General features: G+C 33.6%; 1 protein-coding gene across 2 annotated transcripts in view; it reads left to right on the top strand.

The window, feature by feature from the left end:
- Positions 1–27,618, top strand: part of LOC124530314 (cardioacceleratory peptide receptor-like) — a 177,448-nt gene that overhangs the window by 64,570 nt on the left and 85,260 nt on the right. For both annotated transcript variants that reach the window (XM_047104430.1, XM_047104428.1), the window contains one exon: positions 9,102–9,129. The gene's annotated coding sequence lies outside the window, so the exon portion shown is untranslated. The remainder of the gene's footprint in view (positions 1–9,101; positions 9,130–27,618) is intronic.

Here is a 27,618-nt window from a genome sequence, read left to right as displayed (position 1 = left end):
TTGACATATCAATCTTTTCTAACAAGGTATCTTCTGATATCGGATCTTTGTTCAAAGATTCGTTTTTAGAAAAAGGTTTTTATATATACACATGGACATATATGTTTAAAATTGATTATATTAAGTTGTGTTTCTAAGTGAATCTTTCATAATTGTTCTGTATTTAAATCAGCGCAAAAATGAGCCGAGATGGTTGAGAGAGTTGAAGAGATGGATAACGGGTTGAAGACCAGGCAAGCACCACTGAATTTTCTTGTACTAAATTTGTGTCAATCACGAGCTCGGTGGTAGAACATAAAGTGCATGTAATGCTCATTGTCGCATGCCACAATAATATTATTTAAAACTGAATATACTAGAAAGAGACAGATATAAAGGGAATAAGAGGGAAAAATCACCTGGAGTCACATAACGTTTTTTCTTTGCGTACCGTTTTTGCCAGTTTTTTTATGGTATAAGTTGGCGGACGATCATATGGGCCACCACATGGGATGGTAAGTGGTCACCATCAACCATAGACAATGACGCTGTAAGAAATATTAACCATTTCTTACATCGTCAATGGGACCAAGCTTGGGAACTAAGATGTTATGTCTCTTGTGCCTGTAGTTACAGTGGTTAACTCACCCTTCAAACCGGAACACAACAATACTGAGTACTGTTATTTAGCTTTAGAATATCTGATGAGTGGCTGGTACCTACCCAGGCGAGCTTGCACAAAACCCTACTACCAAGTTGATTTCATTTGTTCCGGTTTATCTATCTATCTGTATATATTACCGTAATCGCATTTATTGATTCATGATTGATTTATGATTGATTTAAAATTCGTGTAGACGACGGTCAGACGGACTGACTAAAATTATTAAGAGGTGGAAACTCTTCATGAGATAAAAAAATATTAAATAAAAGAAAGTATGAAAAAAGAACGCAAATAATTATTTTGATCATACTTAATTCAGTTTTAGAAAACAATATTATGTATTGATTTATTCATAAAACTTGTAAATTTCTATTTTTTTCCAATAAAAGTCGTTCCTTTAAAGGACTTAAATAGCCAACGCCTTTTACCGATAACATATTTATAAAATCGGTCTATTTTTATGTACATGAATTATGTATAAAAATATTTTTTAGATTATATTTAGATAGACCGTATATTTTAGGGTCGATATTATTAGGCAGATATCTCAAGGTTATGGGTCTAGGTCAGGCTAATAAAAATTTATTAGATTTTTCTATCAAAAATTGAAATAAAGCCAGCCTGAAGTCTGGAAGTTAGAACTCCTGAGTATCAGAAAGTACGTCGTATCAAATTTACCGTTTCGTCGGATTATGAGTGTCAGAATAAAGGGGACGTCTGGGTTTGTGTAAACGCTTGTGCACTTTACTATATCCTGTGTAATTGGCTGGTCTCGAATAAGATTAGCTACGGTAACGGTAATCGGCAGGACGACATCGTCATTTATATATAATATAAATAGTTTTATATATATTCTGTTAAGAAAAATATACTTCATTTTTTATTTGATTTCACTAAATTAAGAAAACAAATCATTTTGTCTTATACACCTTGGAAACTTATTTATTATTTTAACATAAGAATTAATAACATTAAATGCTTAAATATATATAAATATGAACTAAAACTAGTTACTGTATAAGTCTTGACCGCGTGGAATGGTGGCAAGAATGCTAGCAGCATTTCCACCAGCCCTCCTATCACAAGTGGAGGCAATGAGGCGAGGTGTTATACTTTTGATGAAGCTTTTTGCACCACTGCTCCAAGGGCCAAGTATTTCGACAGTAAATGGACCAAGAATTAATTAAGAAGGTAACCCTAACTATCCTGTCATCAAACCCATTATTACCTTCATAAAAAGCATAGCGTTTCATATGATCTATTTGCGATCGAAATTGCTAATCCAGGTCGGTGATTGCCATTAAATAAATCAAACCATTACCTTCAGGTCATAAATAAGAATAATGTTTTCTCTAATAGCCCTATTAATGCCCTATTACTGACCAGTGTGCCGTTATATTGTCGAGGGTAGAGGTCACTGCTATCATTCATATAGGTTGGAACAATGTGTATGTGTGTGATTACTTTTCGAATATCCTATGAATGTATAAACTATGTATTTATTTCAACAAAGTTTCTAAAACTTAACAGATTAGAGTCCACTCTGATTTTTTTTTACTTGGTGGTAGGGCTTTGTGCAAGCCCCTCTGGGTAGGTACCACCCACTCATCAGTTATTCTACCTCCAAATGACAGTACTCAGTATTGTTGTGTTCCGGGTTGAAGCCAGTGTAACTACAGGCACAAGGGACATAGCATCTTAGTTCCCAAGGTTGGTGGCACATTGACAATGTAAGGAATAGTTAATATTTCTTACAGCGTCATTGTCTATGGGTGATGGTGACCACTTACTATCAGGTGACTCATATGCTCGTCCGCCAACTTATTCCATAAAAAAGAAATATATCGAAAGACAGATCGACAAATTTTATATAAAAATTTACTTTGGTACATGTAACGTGTATACATACATAATCATTTAATAAAGGCACTTATTTTTAATATTACTCGTGATTGTCCGGTACTGCAATGTTAGGTCAGTACAAAAATTTTCCAAGACCTAGCTTACTTGTATATACGTTATCGTCATTAACCGAGTTCGGTTACAGCGGTAACTACATGGAGTGTTTGTTATCAGTAACGTGTAAACGTCAGCCACCGTGAGTGGCTATTGACCCTGATTCGGCTGAGAGCCCGTTTACAGAACGCGACTTTTAGCACCCACGCGTATTAAGCTTTATGTACAAAGCAGAAGTGTTCGAAATATGTGCTTAGATATTAGTATTATAGGACACTTAATCTACACTAATAATGGTGGTGGCCTATTACAATCACGTGAAAATTTGATCGTACATAACAACAGCCTGTAAATTCCCACTGCTGGGTTAAAAGCCTCCTCTCCCTTTGAGGAGAAGGTTTGGAACATATTCCACCACGCTGTTCCAATACGGGTTGGTGGAATACACATGTGGCAGAATTTTTATGAAATTTGTCACATGCAGGTTTCCTCAGGATGTTTTCCTTCACCGCTGAGCACGAGATGAATTATAAAGACAAAAATTAAGCACATGAATCAGCGGTGCTTGCCTGGGTTTGAACCCGCAATCATCGGTTAAGATGCACACGTTCTAACCACTGGGCCATCTCGACTCCTATACTATACTAATATTATAACAGTGAAATTAACCCTGTCTGTCTGTCTGTCACTCTTTCACTGCCGAATTAATCAACCGATTTTAATGAAATTTGTTATGAAGTAAACTTGAAATGCAAGGAAGGACATAGGCGTTTTTTTGCGTAATACGTGTCAAGCCTTAAAAGACCAGCGAAGCCTCGGACAACTAGTGTTTCATATATTTCTTAATCTTGGGGATGTTTTGAGAATGATCAGGTGGAATATTATAATATACAAGCTTTTTCCTCATGAGGACTGGAGTTTTCTCTAGTAATATTTACAAGTGACAGTATCGATCGAATAGTTTAAGGTAATCATTGATATATCATTGATTGCTGATATCAAAAAAAGAATGTAAAATTACATTTTTTGTAATCGAAAGATTAAAGAGCTGATTACGACCTGAGAGCTGAGATGGCCCAGTGGTAAAGCTGAGATGGCCCAATGGTTAGAACGCGTGCATCTTAATCGATGATTGCGGGTTCAAACCCAGGCAAGCACCACTATATGTGTGCTTAATTTTTGTTTATAATTCATCTCATGCTCGGCGGTGAAGAAAAACATCGTGAGGAAACCTGCATTGGAACTCTCCTAAATGGAAGAGGAGGCCTTAGCCCAGCAGTGGGTAATTACAGGCTGTTACTTTACTTTTTTATGTAAATTGTAGTAAATCCGTCGAAGATCTACAACAATAAAATATATATGATAACGCATAATAATTATGAGTACCTCTGACCCACGCTAGGCTAACAAATGATTCCACTCAGATAATAAATAGACATCATTTATTTCTGTCAGCATCATTGGTCTTTGGGGTTATATTTGCATCAAATATAACCTTATAAATTTTAAATTATATGTATATTTGTATCTACTATACTATGCTAAGTGCTATAAATCCTTTGTTTCTTTTATAGGATCATACATTTTAAATGGTTAATATATAAGATTGTAAAACTCTAGGCATTATATGTGGGTGTTCTTAGTTGTTACCTGTGTTTTGGTAGTGTTTTAGGCTTCCCTGCTTCTGTACATGAAGTAGGTGATCATGCTGATGGGACGATAATCTTAGGTGATGATCCTAAGAATGTCCTCACATATGAGTAGCACAAGGGAAAAGAGTATGTACCTACTATAATATACAGTTGGATAGGTCTAGAGGAATACACATTATTTATTATAGATTATGTATATAACGGAGCAGCATGTCCGAGCCCGTTTTTAAAAAACATGACGTCAGCATAGCTGACGTCACGAGTGTCAGGGTTTCAATCTTTATCCATACTCGGAGGTTTGAAATTAAACTCAGGGAATATTCTTTTTTGATTTATTCCAATATGAGGCGGTCCGATCGCTCCGACGGCTCGACCAAGCCTGTCGAAAAATAGGTGGGTAGACTTATTCACTCAACATAACAGCTGTTTACAAACACTAAAATATTTTAGACTAATTTAACATTTCAAAATTCACTAAAGATGATTAATTTAACAATCAAACTGTTTTAAATTATTATAATTATTAAAATAATCATTTCTGGACACGTGTTTTTCTTAAATTCATGGTTCGCGCCGACATATATAATATATTATTTTAAAAGTCAGCGTGGGGCACGTCTCCCAAGAAGACGAATGAAATCCAGCTCAAAGATCTGCTGATGTTTAGTATAAAATATAAAATACAATTTTTTTTTAAAAATAGAATGTAAAAAAAGGCACGGGCATCTGCGAGCCTGTGGATGTTGTAAAAGAAATAAAGAAAAGAAGAGGACACAATCAAAAACTTGATATTTATTATTTTATAGTATACTGTTAATATATCGCACGGGTGGATAAGTGATTATTTTTTAATATTTTGATCTTTTATTCATACTTATTACATATTTTTTCTCGTTATTTTATTTTTAATTTATCACTGGGTAAAAGTAGTTAAGCAATGGAGAAAGAATTTTTTAAATCAGTAGAGTAGTTTTTGAGTTTACTCATTACATACCCAAACGCAAAAATACCATTTTTCCTCTTTATAATAACAATAGATTAGATTTTACCAAATATAACATAAAATATAAGATAGGTGAGAGTGAAAAGTAATCTATCGTTGGTCGAAGATAAATGGCACTTATCCTTGATTGTGAAACGCATATTAACGATAGATAAATTCTAAAGGCAATTGAGGATAGCGATCTATCTGTAATCTTAGATAGGTTATTGAAAACGGGCGTGATGGTAAAATAAAATCTGTTTGTGTATGTAATGAGTAAACATAAAAAGTATATACATAAACATAAACTATATAACCTCAAAGCCATTATTTTAAGAATATGTAATTTGTTATACTAGTTTTTGCCTACGGTTTGTCTTTTCATTTCTTTTCCGATAAAGAAGGACAAACTATCAAATACAACGAACATACTATTATATATGTGTTATTTATTTAGTAGTAGTTGCCCGCAGCTTCATACATGTTTTAAAGTAGCCTATGTCCTTTCCTGGACTTAAAGTTTGCTTCATAACAAACTTGATCCAATACGGCTCAACGGTTTGGTAGTGAAATATCGACAGACAGACAAACAGAGTTACTTTCATAAATCTACATAAATCTATATTTATGTAATATAAATATAGATTTATGTAGTTATCTAAAAACTTTTGGATAACTACATAAATCTTCACACACACTTCGATAACTAAACTAAATTTACAGTGACGATTAAAGGAGAAAATTAACATAAGACAATATCCAAAATTTGCTTTAAAGTAATTGAATAAAATATGAGTTTGAAGGTGAGGAGTCTACGTGTGTAAGTTCTTAATTCGACATTATACGGCTGTTCAGCGATTTGAATATTACTGGTTCACGCGTACATCTTCACCGATGATTGCGGGTTCAAACCCAGGCAAGCACCATTTTATATATGTTATGCTTAATTTGTATTTATAAGTTATCTCGTGTTTGGCGGTGAAAGAAAACATTATGAGGAAACCTGCATGTATCTAATTTCATCGAAATTCTGCAACATGTCCATTCCACTAACCCGCATTGGAACAGCGTGATGGAATATGTTCCTAACCCACTCATACCCATATAACATATATCAAATATAACGTAAAATAACTTTTTCTACATCGACTCGGCCGGGAATCGAACCCGGGACCTCTGAGTGGCGTACCCATGAAAACCGGTGTACACACTACTCGACCATAAGGGTCGACAAAAGTATAAATTTAACGCTGTTGGTTAAGTTATATTATTAATCAAGCATGTATTCGTCATCAGCGAATATTACAAAAATGTACTATTTCAGTATATTTACAACCGACTTCAAAAAGGAGGAGGTTATCAATTCGTCTATATATTTTTTTTTTATGTTTGTTACCTCATAACTTTTCACTGGGTGGACCGATTTTGATAATTTTTTTTTGTTTGAAAGGTAGTGCTTCCCGTGGGGTCCCACTTTTTTTTAATTTTTTTCCGATGATGGTATCCATATGAAAACGACATAAGTCTTAAATTTGCATTATGTATATGCGCGACAAATAGGTGAATAACTGAAAATCACGTTAACCAATTTTGATAATTCTTTTTTTATTATAAAATATATACTTCAAGGATAATTTGGTTTAAGTTTGGTAAGGTTCTGAGCACAGGATCCATGACAAAGTAACGGAACGGAAGGGAACGGAACAATTCTGAGGAGCACGTTAGCGATACTCAGTCGAATCTTTTATTCATAGGTTATTTGGATATTTGAGTCACCTTCCGTAATGTGGTTATATTTATGTAATTATCATAGTCGAATATTATAATCAACTAGCTACCCACCCCGGCTTCGCACGAGTGCAATACTGATACTAAATATACTACAGAATTTGTTTATTTACGACATCACATCGCAAACTTCTAAAATTATCAGTGTTTCTTTACTATATTGTTCATGTATTATATACACAAACCTTTCCCTTGAATCACACTATCTTTTGAAAAAAACCGCATCAAAATCCGTTGCGTAGATTTAAAGATATAGGGACAGAGAAAGCGACTTTGTTTTATACTATGTAGTGATGGAACTCCTATACGGCTCACAGGTAAGGTGCGATATGGAGCAGAATTTCTTACTATCTTTAATCAAATTTTGTGTATATGATGTGATGTCATATGATGTACGAAATATAGTTGGTCTTTTTCAAAGTTTTTTTGCTGAGTTCGATTACAGCTCTTTCGAGGGATCCTTGTAGTTTACGCCGCGTGACGTATTAAATCCGCATTTTCGAAAGTCTATTTTTGCTTTATTCGCAAGTTTCCTTTGAAATTGTCCTCGAAGTAGTTTCTGACTCATATAAACGGAACGCTTAATCTATCCATATTAAAAAAAATTAGTTAGTCAACATCAGCTTCACTTAAAATCAAAAAATAAATAAAAATTTTAACAAAAAGAAAAACTGACTTCAAACAAAACACTATTTTAAAACAAATGAATATGCACTAAAAAGTATTAAAAATAATTGCGTATTCAACATATTTTTTAGAGTCCTCCTAAGTAAAATGAAATGAAAAATATTAGACTACTTAAAAGTCGATTTACGATTATATAATGTAGTTATAATTATTGCTATATTTAGAGTCGGTGTCTATATATATATAATGTAGTTATAATTATTGCTATATTGAGGGATTCATAAAGAAGGTTTAAGTATATATAGATAAATCAAATGAATATACATATTTTATATAAATAATACGTTGTCAGAATTTTAGAGCAATTTCAATTTTCTGAGCGATAATGAAGACTGTTACCACTCGAGAACTAAAACGGATAATCTTTTAAACGTTCGTATGTTCTCGAGTACTTAAATGTTTCGACTGAAAACGGAACTAATATATTAACAAATAAGTCGACAATTACAACTAATGTAATTAATTCACTTTAACTGTCAAAAGTTTCCACTGACGTAACGAAATTCTAAAAGCTTACGAGACAAAAAGTCGGTTAAACCTTTCCGCCCATAACAAATACCAGTCTCACGTATAGTACGACACAACTTAGATGTAGCTTCGGCAAATTCAATAAAACGTATTACAATAGAAATAGCTCCATATCGCGCTATTCGACACTATTTGTCGCTATAGATTTTAGCGACGTGCATGTAAATCGACGTGTAAAATATAATATTTTGAATAAACGTTAAAATATACAAAGTCATGTTAGTTAAATATTACATATGACTATGTATATAATACATCCTGCCTGAAAGTCAAAACGTATTAGCTCCACGCTTTTATATCATCTATATAATCCTGTATTGGATAATATGTCTCCTTTACCAATATACTTTTACAAATGATTTGATTTTATGAATGTGGCAGGGACATAATTATTTTATACGATTTTTATTAGGCAAAAGATAGACGGAGAAAGAAAATAAGAAAAAGAGAGAGAAAGAGTACGATGAAGACGGTGAAACTTAACCTGGATAGCGATTTTCCTTTCGTGAAACTGTTTATAATATACATATGTTATGAATCAAAAATATGAAAATGAGTTCGTTTGTTTGTTACGCTTATACGTCTAACTATGGAAATGGTCAAAATAAAATTTTATTATATAGACTATCAGTGACAAACCCTAGTAATAGGCGGGATTAATTAATGGAAGAAGAGATTATTAGGGGTAAGAGGACGTAGACGTCTGTCGCCTTCCAAGGATGAAGTCGAAACAGGAAACTAGTTTGAAAAACTGTCAAAAATTTCAGTGAATATCATTGGTTGATTTAAAATTATGCCTCTATTTCAACCAATCGAAAATCAAAATCAAGCCATCATCATATTAATACATATGTTTTGTTTTCAGAGATCGAAGTCGCGGTGTATCGAAACATGTAAGTAATACGTTATTTTTACCATTAAGATATTTTCACATCTTATATTCAATATAACCGCAAATTGTTTGAACCTAAAGCAAAGGTGAAAGATACAATATCAAAAACCTTACCTAAAAAATTCCGGCTGAATATTTACAAAAAAACCTTATTTTATTGGATCAGGCGTTATGTATGCTCGAGCGTGTGGTTAATATTTTTCGTTTATTTTATGATGGTAGATTTTTTTTCAAGTAAATCCTTTTGATATTTTTATTGGTAATATTATACTACTAAGAAGTTATTTTGTTTAAGCTTTAGAAATATTTGTATGAAAAAGGGGCAATTGACGATACGTCAATGCACAGGTTAAAAGAGGTTAGACGTGAAATTTGAAGGAGACTTTGTGCCTTGAGGTTGAAGTGCACTGATTTGACAAATCATGATTTTGAAGGCAGTGATTTCTTTACAGTGCACGAACAGCCGAGATGGCCCAGTGGTTAGAATGTTTAACCGATTATTGCGGGTTCAAACCCAGGCAAGCTCCATTGAATATTCATTTACTTAATTTTTGTTTATAATTCATCCCGTGCTAGGCGGTGAAGGAAAACATCATGGGGAAACCTGCATGTGTCTAATGTCCTAGAATTTCTACCACACGTGTATTCCACCAACCCGCCTTGGAACAGTGTGGTGGATTATGTTACAATTCTTCTCCTCAAAGGGAGAGGAAGCCTTATAAAAACCAATAAACATCCATGAAGGTAGAAACGTTATAGGGATTATTTAAACGTTTGTACGCTGAAAATTCTTTCATTTATTTGTTCTAACTTTGAAACAAAAACTTGCGTTGTATCTGTCATATGATTGTAATTGATTAGATTAAATGAGTACTAACATGTACAGTCAGAGAAAGAAAACCTTCGTCAGTTTTCAAATTAATTCCTTTGTCAAGTCTTAAGCTCTTAGTACCTTTTGAATCTAAACATCGAATCACTGCGACGCAATATGTCATTCTCGATCGGTAAAACAGATTAACGCTCATACTGAGCACACGAAAGTAGATCTTAAGGTGACGAATCTTTTCTTACCCCGACTGTACAAGGTATTTCATAAGAAATTGCTATAACAAGGATCAAACAGATCTTTTATATGTAATGCTAAAATCGTCCGACATTCACGGGATTAAAGAACGCTTGTGTAAACCAGCTATTCAAATTAAAATTGACTGCTGAACGGTTAAGAGGAAGATCGCCTGTTTAGATAAACGATATCGAAACAGAAACGTCTTTGTTAAAGCTTTGGCATCTTATAAATACTCGTAATGTTACTTTAAATCTCTTTGAAATTTGAAATAAATATTTATATTCATCTTAAATCCGACACGTCGTACATCGGTTCCATTTGATTCAAGTTGGATCCGATTGCAGATATTCGGGACGTTTTTCAACTAAGTTTAGTTAAGTCAAGGTAATTTTTTCTTCACAGGCTTGCTATTTTCTAAAATATTAGAGATATCGCATTTTCTCACTACACATTTTCGTCTTATTTTTGTTTATATTAACTAATTTAATCGTTTAATTTCATATTTTTTTCACTTTTTTACTTTTAAATTTTTCTATAATAATTTCGCTAAGTCCTACCCGTTACGTAGTATTAAATACATATTTTCATATAAAAATTTTGTTCGATTTTGACCGCTTTTTTTCGTGAATCCTACTCGGATCCTAATCGGATCCTAATCGGATCCACCCCCAGATCATCGCCCCGTACTCGTTTTCTCGATTTCCACTCGGGAAATCGGAAAAGACACCCACCCTCAAAACCGAGGTTACCTAAGCGATCGAAACACGGTCTCCTTACAGGCTTGCTATTTTCTAAAATATTAGAGATATCGCATTTTCTCACTACACATTTTCGTCTTATTTTTGTTTATATTAACTAATTTAATCGTTTAATTTCATATTTTTTTCACTTTTTTACTTTTAAATTTTTCTATAATAATTTCGCTAAGTCCTACCCGTTACGTAGTATTAAATACATATTTTCATATAAAAATTTTGTTCGATTTTGACCGCTTTTTTTCGTGAATCCTACTCGGATCCACCCCCAGATCATCGCCCCGTACTCGTTTTCTCGATTTCCACTCGGGAAATCGGAAAAGACACCCACCCTCAAAACCGAGGTTACCTAAGCGATCGAAACACGGTCTCCTTACAGGCTTGCTATTTTCTAAAATATTAGAGATATCGCATTTTCTCACTACACATTTTCGTCTTATTTTTGTTTATATTAACTAATTTAATCGTTTAATTTCATATTTTTTTCACTTTTTTACTTTTAAATTTTTCTATAATAATTTCGCTAAGTCCTACCCGTTACGTAGTATTAAATACATATTTTCATATAAAAATTTTGTTCGATTTTGACCGCTTTTTTTCGTGAATCCTACTCGGATCCACCCCCAGATCATCGCCCCGTACTCGTTTTCTCGATTTCCACTCGGGAAATCGGAAAAAAGCCCCCCACACCCTCCCAGTTGTCATTTGGTATATCATTTCAGATGACCTTGTACAGGGATTTATAAAATTTTGTTCCAATTTTCCCAAATCTAACGCTCGTTTCGGTTGCACATTAGGCTAACTTTGATTTTTTAATATAGTCATTTTCTTCTCACGCGGATGAATCTCTCACAAAGATGACATAACATTATCAGAACCTATGAAAAAAAAAAAAAAGGTAATTTTTTCTTAAGTTTTTCCCAATAGGGTGGTTATTACACGAGTTTGGGTTACATCATTCAACATAGATAAAAGTAAAGTAATAGCCTGTAAATTTCCCACTACTGGGATAAGGCCTCCTCCTCCATTACGGAGAGGGTTTGGAACATATTCCACCACGCTATTCCTATGCGGGTTGGTGGAATGTACATGTGGATTTCGATGAAATTAGACATATGCAGGTTTCCTCACGATGTTTTTCTTCACCGCGTAGCACGAGATGAACTATAAACACAAATTAAGCACAAATATATAGTGGTACTTGCCTTGGTTTGAACTCGAAATCATCAGTTAAGATGCACGTGTTCTAACCACTGGGCCATCTCAGCTCAAAAAAAAATAGATATAATAACTTTATTTTTTATAGTTACTTATCTTTAAATAAGCTTAGTTCAGTCTCCGTGGAGTATATTGTTGCTTTAAATCAGGTATGAAATTCTAAAGCTTTGTCAATCAAAGATTTTTGTGAGTTAAATTAAACACTAATTCAATTCAAAATAGGATTAATGAAAACGCCCTCAAAATTTATTTCCCAATTTAAAGTCGCTCAATCTCGTTGAGTGACCTGTTAAGGCTTCAGCGTTTAATAAATGTTTTAAATTTCCGGTAAAATTTTGACAGTGACAAAAATGATTCAAAGTCTTAAATGATTATCGAACTAGAAATGGGAGGAAGATATATTTTTATCAAAGAAATGTGACACATTCAATATCACCATAAGCAAAGCTAACACTAACATGTACTTTTCTTGAGAAGACTATAGCTAGAAAGTACATATTTGAGTTATTTGCCATTCTGTAAATTTAAAATTCAGCTTTAGCTTTACAGCTTATTTAATATTTTAAACGCTGATGTAGATACTTCTCTTAAAGGACGGTCAAGTTATGAAAGATTTTAACAATTGATATAATAAACACAAAACATATATATTTGTATTATCAATGCTATTATGTTGTGTGATTTCTCCATATCATTAACTTAATTTGAAATCAAATTGACGAGATATAAATAAACAAATTTCTTCATCTTTCTTTCACCAGGTTCGCTTTCTAATACATATTTATCACCGGTATCCCGCGAGACTTCGTTTATTCAATCTAGATTTAGAAATTTCAAAACCTGTGTCATGTTTTGTTTTGAATTTTTTTTTTATCAAACAGTATACATTATTTCAGTTTGAATTACTATTTTCTTATGTTTTTCCTTACAAAGCCGGAATACAGCATTCTAAAATTAACTTTGTTAAATCGTAACAATTTTGTAAATTGCAATCATTAATCCTCTTTAGTTTTCTGCACAGTACAATGAGAACTCTTCAAAATGGGACCCTGAGAACTGTTTCGCTACGTGTCTTATCTGTCACTGGGACAAAAATCCGCTTACACTGTTTATCCATAACATTTCGTAGTTCTTCTATTATTATCAGCCAAATATCAACTACCACTTCAGCTTCTCCACTATTTGTCTAAATCAGGTTGATTCCAACATACGATGATTCAGTACGTATAATTTTACATTAAAGTATTGGCTCTGATATTTCGCCGATAGTAATAATTACACATGCTATTTCATACAGTATACAACATTGATTGATATTTATGGCTGTTCAGCTGAGACTTGCGTGCAGTTATGTTGTGCATATCATTCCACAGTAAACGGTCTGTACAAATGTAATTATTCAAATCAAATATGATTCCTGTAATGAAATAGCGACTGCATAACAAAAGAGTCATATTACGGTAATATGACGTATCACAGAGGTATGTTGGACATGTCCGCAGATATTTTTAACTTTACCGTTTCGTAAATTAAAATCGTTAAAAAATGTAATGGTAAAAAAGGCATATTATGCGATACAAGATTTTGTAGATGATAAAAATGCATGGAATTCATACCTGTTGACTTCCAGGCAGGATACATTACATACATATATAATTGTATTTAAATAATATTGAAACTTGGTTGTACTTTTTAAATGTTGAAAAAAAATAACTACTGAGTTTCTTGCCGGTTCTTCTCAATCAATTTTCCGAACCGGCGGTAGCTTCACTTAATTGTAAAACGATTCAAAAGTGCTTGTAAAAGCCCACTTGAATAAAGTTGATTTTGATTTTGATTTGATTTTCATGCATAATTATCATCAATTGTGTAAAAAATATGTATTATTAAATAAAATGAATACTACTCGGCTCAATTGACACAAGTGATATTTTTATTTAGATTTTTATTTACGTATCTCGAACGCTAACGATTTAATCTAGATTGTATCAGATTTTTTTTAATTTCATTCGGATGTTATCATACGAATGAGAGTTCCTGTCCTTAATTATATAAGTTCACATCCGGTACGTTCCCTCCATTTTTATCACGCCTATACTAAATAAGAGCTGAGATGGTTCAGTGGTTAGAACGCGTCCATTTTAATCGATGATTTCGGGTTCAAATCTAGGCAAGCACCACTATATATATGTGCTAAATTTGAGTTTATAATTCATCTCGTGTTCGGTGCTGAAGGAAAACATCGTGAGGAAACCTGCATGTGTCTAATCGTATTGGAACAGCATGGTGAAATATGTTCCAAGCCCTCTCCTTAATGGAGGAGGAGGCTTTAGCCCACCATTGGGAAATTTACAGGCTGTTACTTTTACTATACTAAATGCATCATAATATATACATGCTTTATTTAAGATGAATCATAGTTGAGTGGAATTTAGAAGATGTTTATTACTTAAAATACTAAGTATGCGATGTAATTCTACAAAGGACAACCGACTAGGAACTCCGTAGTCTTCTCAACCAATTAAATAATATGGGTTTTATAATTAACGGAATAACGTATGACAGTATAAAATGATTACTAGTGGGTCTTTCGCGAAACTTCGCGTTTATTCAAAAGTTTTTTTTAGGAATTTTGGAACCTATTGTAAACTTCAAGACTCTCATCTACATTTGCCGCCAAAATTATGTTACCTTATTAAATTGAATATTGTAATGCTAAATTACCCTTAACCGCAAGTAACTTTATTCGTTCTCTAAAATTAATATTTGTTAAATTGTAAAAAAATAGTAAAATGCGATCAAGAACACTCTTTACTTTTCTGCCGACTTACGGTCCTTACACACTTACACTATTGATATATAAGATGGTTATATCCAAATCACGTAGACACGCTGATGTTTTTCTTATTCTTAAATTACATAAAATGTACAAAATTTTTGTAAATGTTAAAATATTATCAAAACGCATTTTCTATCAGAAAAGGTTTCTTTTTCTAACTAGGCACAAAATAATAAATTATTATCTGATTCTAAATCCATCATAATTCATTTAACATATATCAAAGGAATATTGCAATAAAAAGTGACAGTTCTATAGGTCAATGAACTTCACAGATCATAGGAATTTCGCTGCGACGAACAGACCTTGCAATAAAAGGAAGCAGACCAAATAAACTTGATAATGAGGACAACATGTGCTCGGAATCTCCGTAAGATAAACATCTTTACAGGTATAGTGGAATTAAACTGAAGATACTATTGAAATAATACGAAATCAGGTTAATATGTAATGTCGTAACAAGAGTAAATTAGTCCTGATAAATAATATTTTGTGTATATATATATGATTGAAATTAAAGTTTATTCTATATATTTTATGTTATATTATATTAAATGAGGGTTTTGTTCAAAATCAAAAATCATGAATAAATTACTTATTGATTGTCAAATTAAAAACTACAACTGGTTGGGAAAAATAAATAATACGAGAAGAACAAACAATGAAAAAACAAAACAAGAAACTCAGCGGTGTGCTTTTCAAGTTTCTCCAACCCAAGAAAATCAAATAATACGAACAGACACAATTATCAAAATCAAAATAATATTTATTCAAGAAGGCTTTTACAAGCACTTTTAAATCGTCATTTTACAATTAAGTGAAGCTACCACCGGTTCGGAAAGTAGATTCTACCGAGAAGAACCGGCAAGATATTCAGTAATTACGCTTTTTCAACATTTAAAAAATACAAAGTCGTGTTAGTTAATACAATTATTTAAATTAATATATCCTGCTTGGAAGCAGGCCGAATGTGTAAATTTATATGACGACATAATTGGAGTTCGAAATTCAAATTTAATATTAACAATTTTTTTTTATTAGGAAAGCAGTTAAAGATGTTTCAATAGAAAAGTGTTTTTAATGGTAACATTGTGTTATCTGTAAGTTCATATTGTTTTGATCGGTAAGGTTCTTTATCTTTAATCTCAGATATATTCAAGTACAAACAATTTAGTTAAGTGTAAGTTACGGGTTTTGATGAACTGAAATAACCCCAGTGGTTAGTACGCGTGCATCTTTTAACCGATGATTTCGGGTTCAAACCCAGCCAAGCACTACTACTATATATAAATAATATAATAATAATAATAATAATCGTGAGGAAATCTGCATGTGTCTAATTTCATCGAAATTCGGCCACATGAACATTCCACCAACCCGCATTGGAACGGCGTGGTGGAATATGTTCCAAACCCTCTCCTTAATGGAAGAGAAGGCCTAAGCCCAGCAGTGGGTAATTTACAGGCTGTTACTTTACTTTACTTTACGCGTTTTAATGTACAAGTCAATTCGAAATATATAAAATAAAATATGAAAATGTATTAACGCGTATTCCTTTTTTAAAATGTGTTTTTGTTCAGATGACTCTGGTGTAACGCTTCGCATGAAATATTCAAAGAAGTCGATGTTACGAAAGGTTACGAGTAAATATTTCATATTTGTTCAATTCATGCGAGAAATCAAGACGAAAGGTTGAAATGTAATAAGGCAAAATTCACAAATAAAAATATTTGTACAAACTTTTTCTAAATGACGAAACTTTGAAAAGTATTTCGGAGAAAACAATAAAAACTTTGTAAGCGAATAAAAAAATATCATACAATATCTGTGAAATATTTTACTGTTGTTTAAAACTTAGAGATTCATACTCTGTTAATCTTATTAAGATGCAAAGAGGTCGGATAATTTATGTATTTGTGACAAATTCGTATAATAGGTATTTCTTATTAGGTAATTGTCTTCCGCAGCTTGCTGGCTTTTTAAAGATAACAAAGGCTTCATAACAAATATCATAAATTTTGGTTCAGACAGACGTTAGCATATGGACCACCTGATCATATGTGGTCACGACTGCCCATTGACACTATAAGAAAAATTAAACATTCCTTACATCACCAATGATCCAACCTTGGGAAATAAGATGTTATGACCCTTGTGCCTGTAGTTACACTTATCACCCTTCAAAACCAAAACATAATAATACTAAATTCCATCGTTTGGTGGTGGTAGATAATGTCCCACTCTGAATAGTACCTGCCCAGACGGGTTCATACAAAGCTAATGACACTTAATACAATGATACTTTCGCTTGCTTCTCCGCATACAAAATAACAACATTCATTTAATTTATTATCGAAAACATTACGCCTTCTAATCATTTTAGACTCATGTTGAATGTCATACTTCGAAAACATTTCACCTTTTCACGAAATCCCTCCCACGGATTGCGAGAATACCGTAAAGATCACACATCAAAAACAAACCTGTCTGTAAAAAAAAAGCAGTTAACGTAGTCTGAAATTCGATAAATATATTTCCAAACACTTGAATGAAATCATTATATAAGCTATTTGTTTTAGAAACGATGACGACTTGAGCCAGCCTTTGTAACCACCGGTACAATAAATATAACACTAAGAAGTTATGTGCCTTGTTCCCAAAGTTGGTAGCGCCTTAGCGATGTAAGGAATAATAGAAACATCCTAAGTAAATTTTCCACTGCTAAAGCTTAATCTTCCCTTTCTTCGCAATATATTTACAACAATATTATGTATATTCACAGTAACATTGATCACTTTGATAAAATCAGTGATAATCATTGTATGTGCACTAAAAGTAAGGTAATATAAACTTATAACGCCAAGTTTCCGACTCCGCAAAGTCAATAAATCTTTCTTGGGGCCAGGTATCCGTTTCTATAATAAAATTCGCAGACATTTTTAACTTTGCCGTTTCGTCAATTCAAATCATTTGTAAAAAATACATTGGTAAACAAGGTATGTTATTCGATACAAGATTTTGTAGATGATAAAAAAGCGTGGATTATACCTGTTGACTTCCAGGCAGGATACATTACATAAAATACAATTGTATTTATTTTCTCTTTCTCAATCAAATTCACTTATTATTTGTAAATATTATAAAATACTTGTCAAATTATAAGCATTTTACTTGGTGGTAGGACTTTGTGCAAGCCCGTCTGGGTAGGTATCACGCATCAGTTATTCTACCGCCAAATAACAGTACTCAGTGTTGTTGTGCTCCGCTTTAAAGGGTGAGTGAGCCAGTGTAACTACAGTCACAAGGGACATAACATCTTAGTTTCCAAGGTTGGTGGCACATTGAAGATCTAAGGAATAGTTAATATTTCTTACAGCTTTATTGTCTACGGGTGATGATGACCACTTACCATCAGGTGGCCTATATGCTCGTCCGCCAACCTATACCATAATTTTTTTTTTTTTCCTAACTAACAAAAACAAATTTAAAAGGAATGCAAATTAAAATTCTTCTCGGGTAAATTTTATTGAGTCTATAGAGACGGATCAAATATCTGACGATTTAGCAGTCGATCAACTAAAAGCGACTAGTGTGAGCGCGATTAGCAACGTACGTACGCTTCAATCAATTTGATGTACGATTGACGACGCGCCAATTAGACAAATTTACGACACGACCCGGCTTAGTGTCACCGTTATGACATCGTTAACAATATTGCAAATAACTGGTAACACTTAATATTGCGTTTTAGTTTAAAGATGTTGAATAATTAATAGTTTTATTAATATCAAATAACAATCGTTGGGTAGATACTACCCACTCTCGCTAACAGTAGAGGGTACTGCTGGTTTTTTAGTGGGTATTTTGGTGTACCGGGGTTCACTTGGTGATTAGGTTACGAGTTCCATATACCTCCCTCCCCCAACTTAGTTGTGGGGGAAATGTGTAACGCGTTTTCCAGCGAGTTAGGAAAAACTAAAGGTAAAACCGATTTATCAGATATTCTGTTGCCAAACAAAATGGCTTAGTATTGTTGTTTTTTGGTTTGCTCGATGAGCTGGCCCAGTTACCACAGCTAGTTAGAACATCTTGGCTTCCAAGGTTGGTGGTACATGTATGGAACTGTCAATAATATCTTGTATAACTCCTATAGGCGATTGTCATAACTAAAGACCGTGGTGACCGATTTGCACGTTTGCCTATACATTTAAAAAAAACTCTCCTGACGCAGATCACTGTAACTATATACATACATATTTATATTTTAAAACTTACTTGACTACTGACTTCTTACAGAAAAGCACTGCTAGTAAAACGTACACATATGTGGCGTATCGGATAATCTTGCGTTACATCTAAAGAAAATTAGGTTAAAGTATTTTCTTCCCAATTGTAACAAGATGTCGTGTCTTGATGTGTAAAGACTGTTACTCATATTTCATGGAAAAGGTTTTACGAGTTGACAGCGGGAAATTCGTAAAAATATAACCGTATGATGTGATCGAAATTGATCGCTATATAACCTAACGATGTGTCAGGGTCAGAGGTGTAAACGACACATAAACTCCGCATGCGTTGCTCCATAAAAATAGGACTTATCGCATTCGATATTATGACTTTTTTTTTATTGGTCACCAACGTTCCAAGACATTGGTGCTGTAAACATATTGGACATTCCTTACATCGCCAATGCGCTACTAACCTCTCGAGCACAAGGGACATAACATCAGAGCATTATGTCCCCTGGTAATTACTGTTAGTGTAACGGAACGCAGTTCAACTATTGTCTTTTTTCTATCACCGATGGCGCTGTTGTCGCTCTCCCTGTCAAAAATTATACAGCAAGCACATGTTCTAATAAACTAATTTATAGCAAAATTACGTTTGATTACAATCAATATTGAATACTCCTTTAGTTACAATGGCTCACTCACGTTGACATTGCCGAATTAATTCAAATGAAGCTGTTTGGAAATACTTATGTATATTTATCGAATTTCCAAATACGTTAACTGATTTTTTATACGAACAAGTTCGTATCTGATGTGTAACATCTCTATAAAGTTCCCGCAATCCGTGCAAGTGATTTCGTGGAAAGGTGTAATGTTTCTTTTGGGCTTAGTCACGTTGTTTAACTCACATTATATTTATAAAAAATATTTTTTATCTGTACTCTGATATGCTTCTAACATTATCGCTCGCTGATTACATACATACTTTTTGGACGAAAATCTAATGCATTCTAAAATTGAATTTTGCAATTATGGAAATAACTAGCGGCCAGTCCTAGCTTCGCACGGGTAGACAAAAGTCTTTTTTTTCAATTATATATATATGTTTTTGTTGTTTTATTAAATATATTGAAATATCTTTAATACATTGATAACTCCCTGACGGCTTGATTTCTTCCGACATGTTTAACAATTTTCGTTGTATTTCAACTTATTTGCACAAAAATCTTCATAAATGATATATCTAAACCTTCCTCATCCTTATCAATCAATTCCTCTGTCTATTACTAAAAACCGCATGAAAATCCGTTCAGTAGTTTTGGAGTTTATCACGAACACAGAGACAGATAGACGGCGGGGGACTTTGTTTTATAATATTATGTAGTGTTAAAATATTTTGTTCGTAATAATACAAACAAAAAATGTTTGGTAAGTTTAGTGTTAAACTACTAAAGTGACAGACGACAGACGAAGGCATTCTGTTGAGAGGTGTGTTTAGAAATTGATGTGAGGGTTGACGAGTAGATAGAAAATGACATGAATAAGTAAGAGGAAGGAAGCATCTACCGTGACGGGAACGCTGAAAGGAAAACGATTATAATGGTATGAACGTGTAATGTGAAGGTATGGAGGGAGGTAGAGATCATTATATGTAACTAACATTTTTTAAATTATAATTACTTGAAAATGAATATTATTGAAGAAAAAAACTATCATCATGGCTGGCATGAAATATTGATTAATTACGTCTTTCTCAATGTAATTAAACTACTATTGTAATTATACTATTATGGAACCAAGACAATTCCATATCGTTGTAAATATACAACAACAACAGCCTATATAATTCCCACTGCTGGTCTAAAGGCCTCCTCTCCCCTCCAGAAGGTTTGGAACTTATTCCACCACGCTGTTCCAATGCGGGTTGGTGGAAGTTGTGTTGTAAATATAATGTTTTTAAATTAATATTCAATGTGATAAAAAAATACAATCAAAAAATTCAAAAGCTCTTTCTGTCAATGAAGTGTGAAACTATTACTTACAAATAAAAAAGAAATAAGCCATTTTTTATCATTCATTTGGAATTGTATGTAATACTATCTGAAGCTGTGGCATAAAAAAATTAAAAAAAAAACAAACTTCTAAGCCCATTTTAACAAACTAAACGACCCCCCCCCAAACTTCTAACCTAACCTAACCCCCCCCTCCTCAGAAGAGGATTTTTGCAAATTCCTTAGATATGTCTACGCCATATAAGGAACCTACCTCCCAAATTTCAAGTAAATAGGTCTTAAAGTTTCTGAGATTACGTGATAATTCATTGAGTAGTATTTTGCTTTTACATATACGAGTAGATTCAGAGATTTGATAATAAGTCAAATTTTATTTTTTTCATTATTTATTTTTATTTTAATGAAGCCTTTCCTATGTTATGTAGTTGAAATCGTTGAGACCTGGGAGTGTATTACATAATATATTTCATCTACCTTTTAAAATTATTTAGGTTATGATACATTTTAATATCGCGTGTTACTTGTTCCAAAAAGAACATACAAATCAACAGTTCCATTCGTCCATGCTTTCACATTAAAGATCTCAGCATGAATTTAAATATCCTAAATTTATAAACACGGGCGATCATTTTTCATTAATCTTATTTGGGTTATGAACGTAAATGTACTTCGAAGACTTCGCTTTTATTTACATTGTTTTAAAGGTGAAAATGCAACGCGAATTTAAGGTTTGGCAGTGAATAAAATTAATAATGTTTATTCACAGCCATTATACGGTGCAATGTTTGTTCAGACTGCTTTATTATTGTTAATATTAGTACATTCAAAGAGAAAAGTGTATTGCGTGTCTGTCTCTTTTATGTGTTTGGTAACAATTTATATTTTCCCGTTGAGTCAGTGAACGATTTAATATAATTGCAATAACTTTACAGCGCTTTTGTAAAAGGATTAAATGTTGTAATATATTCGAATAATATCTTGAATGTACGTATATCGTATTTTTACTGGTTTTAAAAACAAAAATAAATCTTTTTTCTTTACAGAGTGTTCATGATTACACTGTGAAGTTCTGTGTGTGTGTGTTTTTTTTTTTAATATAGTATCGTTTAATGGTCTCATGAATTGTCCATGCTGTAAATGTTTCGGCTTATATTTTTAAAGTCGACCGCCTGCCTGACACTAACCCTCCTTGGGAATGCTATCGTGGTGGTTTACCCGCCACCGTGCGGGTGGCCCAAAGTGCAGATGATATGCACTGGGCCCTAATATAAGCCCTTAGTCGCCTCTTACGACACCCACGGGTAGAGTTGGGGAGGTCCTATTCTAATCCGGGACCACACGGGCATGGATATATATATCATGGTATGGACATGTAATGCAGAGGAATGAGGAACACATTGTAAGGAAGGCCTTGAGCATGGATGTGGATGGATATAGAGGTAGAGGACGACCAAGGAAACGATGGATGGATTGTGTGAAAGACGATATGGCTAGAAAGAATGTTACTTGTGAGATGACGTCTGACAGAGAAGTATGGAAGGAGAAGACATGCTGTGCCGACCCCAAATAAAATTGGGATAAGGGCAGGAGAATGATGATGATGGTCTCATAACTTGTATTTCGGCTCACTCGTCGTTTGTTACTTCAAAACTGAACCTCGCATTAAAATAGTGCAACCATACACACAATTGTTATTGTTATTTTTATTTGTTACTAGTAATCGCCTGCGGCTCAGCTCGCGTTTTAGGGTATTGGTTGTCATGTGTCAGGTAAAAAGTACCCTACGTCCTATCTTTGAGTTTAACTTTGCTTCCCACTAAATTTCTTCCAATTCGGTTCAGCGGTTTCGTCCTGAAAGAGCGACAGTCAGACAGACAGACCAAAATCAAAATCAAAGTCAAACTAGGGAACACTAGGAATCACCCATTAAATAATTAAAGCTAATACAATTCAATAGTACGGAATTCTCGACGCATGTACGACTCGCATCTGACCATTTATACAAATCCGAGGAATATTTGAATGTTCGATAAACGGTTCACAAATTAAAATACATGCAACCATTAAACCCAATGAGGAAGCCATTAAAAGATTAAAACAATATAAAACGACTTTATACCTCTATAATTCTAAATTAGGGGAAAGCCCATCCTGACAATAAAAATAATGCGCTCAAAATTTTTGTCGTGATTTAACTTGTTAAGCTTATCGCTTATTAGGAAACGCCACAAATCAACGTAAGGATTTGCGATACCCTACCTGAAATGTTACCATGCATTTATAGTGTATTTTATTGCAAGTAGCCTAGTGTAATTACTGGCACACTACAACATATTCATCTACAGTAGTACAGTTCAGTAACAGCCTGTAAATTTCCCACTGCTGGGCTAAGGATTCCTCTCCCTTTGAGGAGAAGGTTAGGAGCATATTCCACCATACTGCTCCAATGCAGGTTGGTCCACATGAGGAACAATTTCGTTGAACTGAAACTTGCAGGTTTCCTCACGATGTTTTCCTTAACCGTCGAGCTCGAGAATAATTATAAACACAAATTATAAGCACATGAAAAGTAGTGGTGCTTGATTGGGTTTGAATCCTCAATCATTGGTTAAGATGTACTCGTTCTTAACACTGGGCCATCTTGGTTTAAGCATTATCATATACTTAAATTCAATATGGGTTCATTTTACATTTCGTAGACTCACTGTGGAAATCGGAAACTGAAATCTGCATACATCAGACGAAAATCTTCAGAAGTTTGGACCAAAATTTGTAACCAACCAAATTTATCCATATCTACTGAAAGCAACAATGTCAGTCTTACTTGTATTCATTTAAAAGTAGCTTTAATAAAAGACTAGACAACAATTGTAGTAAAAAGTAATTACTCAACGGTAGATAAATTGATTTTGCTATGATCCCTTTGATCGTTCAGGTCTTTATGTGTAAGTCAATCATTGACCCTTGGTGAGACGTTCAGGTAATTGGTTGTGGTTTTGCTTAATTTAAAGCTGAACGCTACAGAAACACATATATCTTGTTCTTTCGATCGATTTTAGTTACGATGGAACAGCATAGGATATACTATGATATCCCTTGGCAATATTACAAATACGGAAAGGGTCCCATTAAATTTTGCCAGCGCCACCTCTTACACACTTGCACCCTTACTTGGGAGAACGCATCACGGCGTTATGTAGCTATACTGCAGTAGCTCAAAAAACTGTTCAGCTGGACGTGACTTCCTGTAAATCGTGAACCATTCATCGATCTCAAAAGTTTTGTAAACTATTTAATTAGGTGAAATTTTTATATAATATCGGATACCTAGTTTGTTCTTTTAAAATATGGTAGAACGGCGATCACTCAATATCGTAAGCGTAAATAATTTTTGTGAGGAAGGTTCCAAGATAAGTGGAATATTGGTGTTTTATGGAATGGTTACTATTTATCTGGATGATTATGACCATTGACCATCGATTGACGGAAATATGTCTCGGTTCACCTTCATGCTGCGAAACTAAGAATACACTAGAAAACTACATTTCTTTCTTACTTTTCATAATTACAGATGTTCTTTATTTCATGTGGTCGCCCATCGTGTACTTTGTCTACAAAGGTAAATGAGAAGGCGTTAACTTTACAAAGGTTGCTCTCCGTTTTTAATACATATTATTTTTAATTAAGCTACGTTAAATGGTCGCGTTACGTGTGACATCCATTTTTTTGTTAGAAAACGTTTAAATTCAACGATAGATATCGTTTAACTCGTTGAATTTCTAAAATCAAGTAATAAGCTTCATTTCCATTATCGTGCGTACTATAATAGTTCGTGTGAAATTTGTAAATCAAAGGTTTTTTTACTTCTAAACCTTGTATAACGTGATAGAAAGAATATTTACTTGGTGGTTGGGTTTCGTGCAAGCCCGCCTGCTAAGGTACCACCCACTCATCAGATATTCTACCGCTAAACAACAGTACGCAGTATTGTTGTGTTCCAGTTTGAAGGGTGAGTGAGCCAGTGTAACTACAGGCACAAGGGACATAGCATCTTAGTTCCCAAGGTTGATGGCGCATTGACGATATAAGGAATAGTTAATATTTTTTACAGCGTCATTGTCTATGGGTGATGTTGACCACTTACCATCAGTGGCCCATATGCTTGTCCGCAAACCTATTACCATAAAAAAGAAAGAAGAATAGAATTTACACTTAGAATGCAAAAAAATTCAGGTCTGAAATGTCGTTTAAATCCATCTTCAGTCATTTCAAAAACAATTTAATTCCACACAGACACAAATATTACACACATTTATAAACATTTTAATGAGCATAATGTAAGTGTTGTGTTATTGTACTAAAGTCATCTTATAATAATTCATCTCTATATAAACTTTGCACCCTTTAAAACTAATGGATTAAGTTATTAAATAAATTTGTTAAGTTTTAGTAACTTTTAGAAAGTTGACAACTAACGGGGACAGACAAAATATTATGTTCATTTAAACTTTGATTTCATTTATTTAATAAAGATTTAATTCTATTTTTCAAAAAATCTTTGATGAGTTTTTCTGTCAGTCAGTAAATATTGTTTATGTATGATAATATATTAAAAAAAAGAAAAAGAAATCTGTGAACAATGTTAATTATCGCTCCAACTCTTAGTATAGCTCTCTTTTCTTTTGCTGTCTAGCTACTTTTGAGGGCACATCTGGCAGAGTTACTATTTACATTTATAAAAAATATAAGGCAGTACATTTTTAATAATATTTTGTTAATAACATAAAAATTATTAACATCAAGTCCTTAAATATACTTAAAAATAGTTACTGTATGACATGATCGCGTCAAATGGTGACAAGAAAATTGCTAGAATTTCTCCATTAAATCGCAATTTTGATCCTCTGGACAAAAACGAACCGGAACTACTGTCACTAGTGGAGGCAATAAGGCGAGTTTATATGCTTTTAATGAAGCTTTTTGCACCACTACTCCAAGGGCCAAATTTGTACATTTTTGTTTTATAATATACTTAGGCGGACGGACAAATGAGCCATCTTATGGTATGTGGTCACCACTGCCAATAAACATAATAAGAAATGGCTGTAAGGTGGTATAAATCTTATAAGTGTAAGATAGCTTGCACAAAGACCCACCACCAATAATCCTCAATATTTTTTGCCTCATATATTACATGCCTTATCAGATTTAAAAGTCCATACGAATTGTTTACCCACATCACCCTTTTATTGGATAAACGATAATCCCCTTACTTTCGGTTTGTATTCCTTTATTGAGTTTTTATTAAAACGAGACGACTTTTTAATTTAACTGTATAAGAATGTTGTTAATTGAAGAATTTGTTTCATTTCTGTCATAGGATTAAATACTTTGTATGAAATTATAAATTGTAAATGTCATACTGCTGGGCTGAGAAGGTGAAAGAGAGGAGAAGGCTTGGAGCTCATCAATGGCGTAGCTATCGTAGGGCCGGGTGGTGCAGTGCACGAGGCCCCGAAGTTCAGGGAGCCCTCTAAAATAAACCTTAAGCTTCTGAAGCTAGAAAATCACGACACTGCGCACAAGATTTCTTATCTATAATTATAAAAGGTAATTATTAGTTAAAGAGGGATGGAAAAGAGGGGGTGAGGGCCCGATTCTTTTTCTATGCACTGGGGCCCTTCCTCACCTAGCTACGCCACTGGAGCCCATTCCACCACACTCTTATTTGAATTGGCGGATAAACGTGTTGCAAATTATATATCTAGTTTCCGTCGCTGAATACGAGATGTAAAATAAACACAAATTAATCAAAATTAGGGCCCGTGTTTGAACCTGTAATCTTCGCTTAAACTCATATATTCTGATCACTAGTCTCTTCAACTACCTGGGCTTCTATTTTTTTTTTAGATTTCAGATTTTAATTTAATTCACGTATATTTTACTTCAATCGAATTCAATGAAAATGTATTTCCCTTTTTCGCATTGTTAAGAAAAATCATAATATATTTTGGTGGCAAAATTCTTTTATGTCATATGAAGATGTTATTTTCATTTCCGATGGATGTCATATTATATTTAAAACCGCTTCGATGATGTACATGTTTATATGACTTCATTTTTAAGTATAAATCGGTTATTGTGGGATATTTTTATAAATAATAACACATCTTGAAATTTCCTTAACCAAGTACGATCATGTCTTTGTTCGGTTGAATTTATATTGACAACCAACTTTTTTTATGGTATAGGTTTGCGGACCAGCATATGGGCCACCTGAAGGTAAGTGGTCACCGGTCAGACAATGACGCTGTAAGAAATATTAACTATTCCTTACATCGTCAATGTGCCACCAACCTTGGGAACTA

This window comes from Vanessa cardui, chromosome 6 (assembly GCF_905220365.1).
Source record: "Vanessa cardui chromosome 6, ilVanCard2.1, whole genome shotgun sequence".
NCBI classification, from domain to species: Eukaryota; Metazoa; Arthropoda; class Insecta; order Lepidoptera; family Nymphalidae; genus Vanessa; species Vanessa cardui.
The sequence above is the reverse complement of the archived record's forward strand: the minus strand, read 5'-3'. Positions and strand labels throughout refer to the sequence as shown.